This window comes from Panicum virgatum, chromosome 5N (assembly GCF_016808335.1).
Source record: "Panicum virgatum strain AP13 chromosome 5N, P.virgatum_v5, whole genome shotgun sequence".
In the NCBI taxonomy this organism is placed as follows: domain Eukaryota; kingdom Viridiplantae; phylum Streptophyta; class Magnoliopsida; order Poales; family Poaceae; genus Panicum; species Panicum virgatum.
This window is the reverse complement of record NC_053149.1, coordinates 47,427,006-47,436,518: the sequence shown is the minus strand read 5'-3', so window position 1 is coordinate 47,436,518 and position 9,513 is coordinate 47,427,006. Positions and strand designations below refer to the sequence as shown.

Here is a 9,513-nt window from a genome sequence, read left to right as displayed (position 1 = left end):
ATTTTGTCAACTTGGTTTCTCAATCAGGGTGATGTGGCTCAACAATAGTTGATCAATCTTGAGGCCCTAGTTTAAGAGACAACACTACCATGAGGTCCTAAGTTACATGCATGATAAGATTTTGTCTCCAAAAGGACCCCTTGAAAAAAATAGTGAACTCCAACCTCCAACTCTCGCTCCTTAATATAACTCGAAAAGCCATAGGGCTGTCAATTGTTATGTCATGAGTAGTTCAGTTTGAAACAGATAACTTGGTACTCAATAAATCTGAATCATGGACAATACTCAACCACATGTGTACGAATGGTAATAACAACATGATCTATTCATCTAGCAATGGCCTAAACACATTTTTGCCATACTAATAATGTAGTAATGTACAATACGACAATGCTTTACAAAAAGATTTATAAATCCAAATGTTTAATGAGTATAAAAGAACATAATGAACTTATAAAAGACCAATGATGATACATGAAAGAAAAAAAAGCCCAATGAAATTAGTTTATTTCCAACATCAACACGGCAAGGCCTATTTGATTTCTATGTTACATTCAGTTACATCCACACAAACAAGCTAAGGCCATTAACGATGAACACCATGCTGTGATCATATTGCTCTGAGCTTAATTTGCGCACCATGCATGGGATATAAGGTTATCACAGTATGCGGTGCATGAGTATATGACGGTGCTAGCTCGGACTCAAATCACTGAAGGATCATGCACAGCGCCATCTTGGCCTCTAGCAAGGCGCAGTTCTGACCAATGCAAATGCGTGGCCCCCAACCGAATGGGAGGAATGCGCCCGGGTCCTTGGACGCCTTGGAGATCCCCTCAGAGAATCTGTCTGGCCTGAACTCGTGCACATCACTTCCCCAAATATCCGGGTCATGGTGAATGAAGAGCACGGGCAACTCCAAGATCACGCCGGCAGGATAGGTTATGCCTCCAATCTCCATCTCCTTGTATGTTTTCCGGACAAAAGAAATGGCTGGGGGGTACAGCCGGAGAACCTCGTAAAGGATCATGGTCAACTGCACATGTATCAGTATAATAAGTCACAAATTTTCTAATTGCACAATCAATTACAGAAAGAAAAAATTGTAACCTACTAAACAAGTACTCACGGTTTTGAGGCGGCTTAAGCCTTCGTACTCAAGCTTGTTTTTGCCAAACAAACCTAACACCTCCTCCCTCGCACGGTCCTGCCACTCTGGGTGCATGCTTAGTACAACCATTGTCCACGTGAGTAGCACCGATGTGGTCTCCATTCCTGCAAAGTAGAACACCTTGCACTCCTCGATAACATCTTCAATTGTCATCCCCATGCCCGATTGGCCATTCTCTTCTGCTTGTCTCATGTTTGACTCCAACAGTAGGCCCAACAAGTCATCTTTGGTGCTTTCTCCTTGTTCCATTGCTCGAATTCTTTTCCCTATTATATCTCTTAGAATTGATTCGATCTCTTTGTTGTTTTTGCGCATCTTTCTGCTGCTTCTGGTAGGCAAGGACCTGACAAAGATAAAACCCGAAAACGATTTAGTACTGGACTAGGATTGCAGGCAAACACTAATATATAGGAGTATATGCATACTAAGTACTAACTCACATGTAACCAGGAATAATCATAATCTTCTGAATGTTGGTCATGACAAGCACAGCTTGCTCGGCTTGCAGCTGGAAAATCCTTCTTCCTTCGTGGTAGCTGCTGCTGAATGCGGTGCGAGAAATGACGTCTCCAGTGAGGTTCTGCAGCTCAGGCCAAACGTCCAGCTCCAACGAAGCCTCCGAGCCAAGGGACTCGGACCACCTGCTGACCAGCTCTTCGCAGCACGCAGAAAACGCTGGCAGCATGCGCTGCAGATCGACAAGCACAATCATGGACTCAATGGATCAATTAATTATGCATACTCCTGACCATGCTTTATTGTAAGGTTTATGAAACATCTTGTACAGGGAAAAGGAAAAATGAATTTAGTATTGTATCAGAAAATTTGATTACCTTGAGCTTCTCAAGATGGAATGCAGGATTGAGGATCCTCCTGTGCTTGACCCTGTTAGGTTCTAATCTTCTCTGTTTCTGGACTAGGATCACATCTAGTGTACGAATCAAGTACTGGGGTATAAGTTCTAGGTATAATATCAAGAGATTCATTCTAGACCTAGTACAAGGGAGAGACAGAGAGAGAGAGAGGTGGATGAGAGACACAGACCATCCGCGGGAGTGGATGCAGAGGTGCCGTTGCCGGTGGGCGCCATCGCGTCGATGGAGCCGAGGATGGAGGCGAGGAAGTCCGGCTCTTCGAGGCGCTGATCCGGCGGCGGCAGTGGACGGCGCAAGTCCCGGCGTCCTTCAGGCCTCCACCGGCACTGGCCGATGATGGGGTTGGCGGAGGAGGACGTCGTGGTTGCGGTGGCGAAGCTTCCCGTCGGCCTCGCGCTAACCCTAGATCGGTAGGGACTGTGGGAGAGGGTTGTGGCGGCGGTGAACTTGGGATAGCGTGCCCCGGGCCCTCTCCCTATTCTTTATAGAGCGGGCGACAGGGGCCCACCAGCCATGTTTGGCTGAACGCCCCCGATCAGGGCGCAAATCAAGGGATTGGCCAGATCTTTGGATCTGGCCGTTGGAGATCAATTCCAACATTCTCCCCCTTGATCTCTCATTGTTCTTATTCTTGTTCTGTATCTGAGTTTATCCATTCCATCGCAGATCAGTGTATAGAGCATGCCTCGTCATGACAATTATTACTGTCAGATTAACAGCCACAATCACCTTTCCGGTCTGAAACAGATTCTTATTCTAGGGCCCTCTTTGTCCAGGAATCATAGGCTTTCCCTTAAACCCATGCCGGCTAAGTGTTCTCTGAACACATTGGGTGGTAGGCCTTTTGTAAGCGGATCCGCTAACATCTTGTTCGTTCTGATATGTTCTAGACAAATAGTTTGATCCTGGACTTGCTCCTTAACAACATAAAACTTGATGTCGATGTGTTTGGCAGCACCACTCGACTTGTTGTTATGAGCATAGAATACTGCTGGCTCGTTGTCGCAGTATAATTTCAGTGGTTTTTCTATGCTGTCGACCACTTTCAATCCGGGTACGAATTTCTTTAGCCATGTGACCTGCCCCGAGGCCTCATAACATGCCACAAATTCAGCATACATCGTGGAGGATGCTGTAACTGTCTGTTTGGAGCTTTTCCACGATATTGCTCCTTTTGCAAGAGTGAAGATGTATCCAGATGTGGACTTTCTATCATCTGCATCTCCTGCAAAATCTGAATCTGAATACCCTTCTATTTCTAAAGTTTCTGATTTTCTATATGTTAGCATGAGGCCAGTTGTGCCCCTCACATAGCGCAAAGCTTTCTTTACCATTTTCCAGTGCTCTATGCCTGGATTACTCTGGTATCTGCCAAGTACCCCGGTAACGAAACTTAAGTCAGGGCGTGTGCACACTTGTGCATACTGTAAGCTTCCGACAGCCGAAGCATAAGGCACTGCCTTCATTTGCTCGAGCTCATACTGGTTCTTGGGACACTGATGTTTTCCGAAACTGTCGCCCTTGACTATTGGAGCAGGTGTGGGCTTGCTCACATGCATACCATATTTCTTTAATATCTTTTCTAAGTATGCTTTCTGTGATAATTCTAAAATCCCTCTTCTTCTATCTCGATGAATCTCAATTCCTAAGACGAACGAAGCTTCACCAAGATCTTTCATATCAAATTTTGAGGACAAGAATTTCTTTGTCTCCAGTAGTAGATTAACATCACTGCTAGCTAGCAGAATGTCATCCACATACAAGATGAGGAAAATAAATTTTCCGTTCTTGAACTTCGCATAAATACAATTGTCCTCTTCATTTTCTTTAAATCCAAACTTTCAAATTGTTTCATCAAATTTCAAGTACCACTGCCTCGAGGCTTGCTTCAAGCCATAAATCGATTTTCTCAAGTGGCATCCTAAATTTTCTTTGCCTTCCATGACAAAACCTTTGGGCTGTGCCATGTAGACATCTTCATACAAATCCCCATTTAGAAATGCCGTTTTCACATCCATCTGATGCAATTCTAAATCATAATGTGCCACTAAGGCCATTATTATTCTGAAAGAGTCTTTACATGAGACCGAAGAGAATGTCTCATTGTAATCTATTCCTTCTCTTTGTGTGAAGCCTTTTGCCACGAGCCGCGCTTTATATCTTTCTATGTTCCCTTTGGAGTCACATTTTGTTTTGTAGACCCACTTGCAGCCTACTGTTTTGGCTCCTTTGGGAATTTCTTCTAAGTCCCAAACTTTATTGGTATTCATGGATCTCATTTCATCTTCCATGGCTGCAAACCATTTGGATGAATTGGCGCTTTTCATGGCTTCTTCAAAAGAGGTGGGATCACCCTCATTCTGTATTTCTTCACTATGATAGACTTCATAGTCTTTAGAAATAGCTGGTTTTCTAGTTCTTTGTGACCTTCTCGGGGCCACTGCGACTGGTATTTCTTGCACAGGAGGCTGTTGTTGCTCCTCCTCATCCATGGCAATGGGTTCTACTTGGTCCTGAGGAACAGGGTCCTCATTTCCATTTAATGCCAAGCTAGGAGAACCAACAACAGGTGGTGACACCGCAGTTTCTTGCACTGCAACATCAGGTAGACTGACAGCAGGTGTTGGCACTGCAGTTTCCTGCTCTATCGGTGCCACAACCACAGGTAACGAGAAATAAGGCTCTTGAATCATCGAAGTGGGAATGTATACCCGCTTCTCCTCAAGGTCGATTTTTCTGGCTACTATGCTCCCCCTGATCATCTGATCTTCTAAGAAGGCAGCGTGTCTTGTTTCTACAAACTTCGTGTGTCTGTCGGGACAATAAAAGCGATATCCCTTAGACTTTTCTGGATAGCCAATAAAATGGCAACTGACTGTCTTGGGATCTAGCTTCCCAATGTTTGGATTAAACACTTTGGCCTCAGCTGGACAGCCCCATATGCGAAAATGATTAAGCGAGGGTTCTCTTCATGTCCATAGTTCATACGGTGTTTTCGGCACCGATTTACTTGGCACCCGATTAAGAATGTAAATGGCTGTTTTTAACGCCTCCATCCACAAATTAATCGGTAACGTGGAGTAGCTCATCATACTTCTGACCATATCCATCAGGGTACGTTTTCTTCTTTCTGCTACTCCGTTCTGCTGAGGCTCGCCTGGTGTAGAATACTGGGCAACTATGCCATTTTCCATAAGGAACCTTGCAAAAGGTCCTGGAACTTGGCCATAGGGGGTGTGTCGACCGTAGAACTCTCCCCCACGGTCGGATCTGACTATCTTAATCTTTAAATCATGTTGGTTTTCTACTTCTGCTTTGAATATCTTGAATTTATCTAATGCTTCTGATCGTTCTTTAATTGGATAAATGTAGCCATAACGCGAGTAATCGTCTGTAAATGTTATGAAAGAAACATAACCATCTACAGTAGTGACAGGGAATGGTCCACATATATCTGTGTGAATTATTTCTAGAATTCCCGCACTTCGTTTGGCACCTTTCTTTATGTTCTTAACGAATTTTCCTTTAATGCAATCAATACATTGTTCTAAATCTGAAAATTCTAACGGTGGAAGAATTGATGTTGTCACTAAGCGCTCTATTCTCCCCCTCGAAATATGGCCTAAATGACAGTGCCATAATTTTGACGAAATTGCATCAATTCGCTTTCGTTTCTTAGTAACATTCTCATATGAGGAGGCATTTTTATTCTCAGAACATACTGCATTCAAATTCTCAGATAATGAAAGCAAATATAATTTGTCTTGTCGGAAGGCAAGACCAACACATTCTGAATTAACTTGTATCTTACACTTGCCATCACCAAAATGACAAGCAATAGCGTCATCATCTAATTTAGACACACTTATTAAGTTTCATTGCAAAGACGGTACATAAAGAACATCTCTCAAACAAAGTACAAAGCCATTATGTAATTCTAAATAAAATTCTGCAATGGCTTCGACTTCAGCTTCTACACCGTTTGCAACTTTAATTCTTCTTGCGCCTCTTGGCAGGGTCCTCCTCATACTTGATCCCTGTAAAGAATTAGCAACATGAGTAGTTGCACCAGAATCAATCCACCAAGTGGATTTGTCATAACTTAAATACAGGGATTCATCTACAAAAGTAATGGTGTCCTCACCCTTTCTTAACAACTCTTTCAGGAATTCTGGGCAGTCCCTCTTGTAGTGCCCTCTCATTTTGCACTTCAGGCACTGGTCTTGTTCAACTGGAAAATTTTCCCAGTCTTTCTGTGGAGGTGGTCTGGAAGGGCCACTCTCATGCTGATTCTTGCCTAGTGGGAAAGGTCTCTTGTTATGTTGGAAGTTCTTATTCTGGAAATTCTTTTTCTTGTGTTGAACTTGAAAAGCAAGCTCACCACCATTGGAGTTCTTAAGGCAATCTTCTTCTTGGACACACATGCCAATCAGCTTGTCAATACTCCAATCTTCTGGAAAAGCGTTATAGTTGACATGAAATGCCTCAAACGCCTTTGGTAGGAACTTGAAGACCAGCTGAACAATGAACTTTTCTGGCAAAGGCATGTCCATTGTCTTAAGCTTGTTGGCTATGTGGCTCATTTCTAAGATATGTTCTCTGATGCCACCGCCAGTGTATTTCTTGGTGATAAGCTGCTCAGCAAGAATGGCAGCATAAGCCTTGGAAGAACCAGTAAACTGACTCTTCACCTTTGCTAAATATTCTGAAGCGGTGTCACAATCTGGGATCGCCATCTTGATGGCATCTGAAGTGGAACCCTTCATGACCATAAGACACTTGCGGTTGGAATCATTCCAACGTGTCTTGTCAGCATCATATCTGGTCATAGCAGAGTCATAATTCTTCTCTCGGATAGCCCAAGCAGCAGCTTCTTCATTCTGTGCCCTTACGGGCTTTTCTGGTTCTTGTGGAGCTGGCGTTGTGATGGCCAAATCTATATTGGCCATCGCCAGAGCTATCTCCAATTTCTGGTACCATTTCCCATAATTGTTGCCATCCAGTTCAGGAATGGCTTTCACATAAGTCATAGCATTGGAGCCTGAAATTTGAATTCAAAATTAGTGAGGACAACAATAAATGCATGTATCAATTTAACGTTGGTCAAAATTAAAACATGTAATAATCTGTACATTAAATCTAAATCACCGTTGGGCAGAAAAAGATATAATGTATACAAAATTCTGAACAAAATTATAATATTGCAATATCAACTTTGGTCAGAAATTACAACATTATAATATACTGAAAATTCTGAGAAATAAATTCTATAAGCCTCTATATCAATTATCTCGTTGGTTCAAATTAACATAGAGACAAAATAAATTCTTTGCAGCGGAAACATGTAAAATTCTAAATATTCAGAAGCATAATTCTTGTAAATTTCTACTCTAAAAATAATACACGTTGGTGCATTTATTTACAGAGATCAAATTCTAAGCAAATTCATTCAAATTCATATTCAAAATGCTTCTGAAATAAAAGAAAAAGCAAATTCTGGAACTGTTCTTGCGGCCCGAGATGGAAAACGGCCCACGGCCCGTTTCCGCGAGGCCGCTCCCCCGCGCCTGGGCCCGAGGCCCAGCAGCCGACGACTGGGCCGCGGAATCGGCCCGGCGTGGCGCGCCGCGAGCGCCCTCTTGGGCCTCATCTGGCCCGCGTTGCTGCCGGCCGCTCCCGGCCGTCGATCTGCACGAGGCGAGATCGGATGGCCAGCCACGCATATCGCGCGAGCAAAACTTCGGCCGGCGACGAGTGCCAAACCCTAGCGCCATTTCTTGTCTCCTCCCCCTTCTGTCTCGCGAGGAGCGGCGGCCGTGGGTGGCGCCTTGCCGTGTTCTTGCGGCCGGGATCCCCTGCAGAGGGAATCGAGTGGCAACGCCGCCCTTGGATTCTGTAGGCCGCGGCGAGCGGCGGCACGGTCATCGTGTGCACCGCCGTGACCGGGATCTTGCGCACGCGACGGTGGCCGGCGTGCGCACCGGCGGAGGGACTAGGTAAGCCCCACTATTCTTGTTCTTGGCTAGGGTTAGGGTTCTTGGGTTCTTGGTCGATTCGAGATCGATCTGTGTTCTGGTTCATCGATTCGTGATCGATTTAAGATCTTTCATCTCCTTCTCTTTTCTGGGTTCGTTGATCTGAGGATTCTTACCCCAAAAACTTCGATCTACAACAAGATCAGCAAATGATACCAATGTTAGGTTCTAATCTTCTCTGTTTCTGGACTAGGATCACATCTAGTGTGCGAATCGAGTACTGGGGTATAAGTTCTAGGTATAATATCAAGAGATTCATTCTAGACCTAGTACAAGGGAGAGACAGAGAGAGAGGTGGATGAGAGACACAGACCATCCGCGGGAGTGGATGCAGAGGAGCCGTTGCCGGTGGGCGCCATCGCGTCGATGGAGCCGAGGATGGAGGCGAGGAAGTCCGGCTCTTCGAGGCGCTGATCCGGCGGCGGCAGTGGACGGCGCAAGTCCCGGCGTCCTTCAGGCCTCCACCGGCACTAGCCGATGACGGGGTTGGCGGAGGAGGATGTCGTGGTTGCGGTGGCGAAGCTTCCCGTCGGCCTTGCGCTAACCCTAGATCGGTAGGGACTGTGGGAGAGGGTTGTGGCGGCGGTGAACTTGGGATAGCGTGCCCCGGGCCCTCTTCCTATTCTTTATAGCGCGGGCGACGGGGGCCCACTAGCCATGTTTGGCTGAACGCCCCCTATCAGGGCGCAAATCAAGGAATTGGCCAGATCTTTGGATCTGGCCGTTGGAGATCAATTCCAACAGACCCATTTCTCACCCTCGTGGCTCGCCACGCCGTCGCCCAGCATCTTGGACAGCGCCGGGACCTTCAGCTTCTCGAAGTGACCGAACTTGTTGGATAGCACGTCCTTGCTCAGCTAAGGATCGACGATGGTCACCTTGGGGTTGGGGCCGAACCAGGACATGCTCATCTTGCCGTGCTCCCGGACAAGGTTGTCGACGAACGGCGTGACGCGGTGCGCGATGTCGTGGCACCGCAGCGGCAGAGGCTTCGACCAGGCCTCCTTGGCCAGCCGGCCGTACTCCTTGAGGTCGCCGGTGAGGAAGCGGTAGGACGTGCCGGGGATGCCCTGCGCACGCAGCGCCCGCTCGAGCCGCCTCGGCTGCCACCACATCTGGTCCAGCAACCGGCCGGCCTTCCACAGGAGCGCCGGGCCCAGGAGCCCGCCGAGCAGGAAGCTCCATGGCACTGATGAGGCCGCAGCGGCAAGCGTCGCTCCAAGAACCATTGCTCTGACGACCAGAGTGGCCTGGGAGAAGAAAGAGTTTGTATCCTAAGAGTGATGATGCGAGTGGACTTGACTTGATTTGGGTATAGTACGGGATTTGGGTTCAGGTTAAATAGAGGTTCTTTGGGTTGATTAATCCCATTTGTTTATTGAGGTGAGTGTAACTGTGTAAGACTCATGGGACAACATTTCAGTCAGCCATG

At 46.2% G+C, this 9,513-nt stretch overlaps 1 long non-coding RNA gene and 1 pseudogene across 1 annotated transcript; both read right to left on the bottom strand.

Moving 5' to 3' along the window:
* Positions 1-509: 509 nt before the first annotated feature.
* LOC120676818 lies at positions 510-9,310 on the bottom strand (annotated as a pseudogene).
* LOC120676819 lies at positions 5,787-6,278 on the bottom strand. Its single transcript, XR_005676001.1, has 2 exons — positions 6,191-6,278; positions 5,787-6,083 (listed from the first exon to the last, which is right to left on the bottom strand). It is a non-coding gene; the product is annotated as an uncharacterized LOC120676819 (long non-coding RNA).
* Positions 9,311-9,513: the final 203 nt, after the last annotated feature.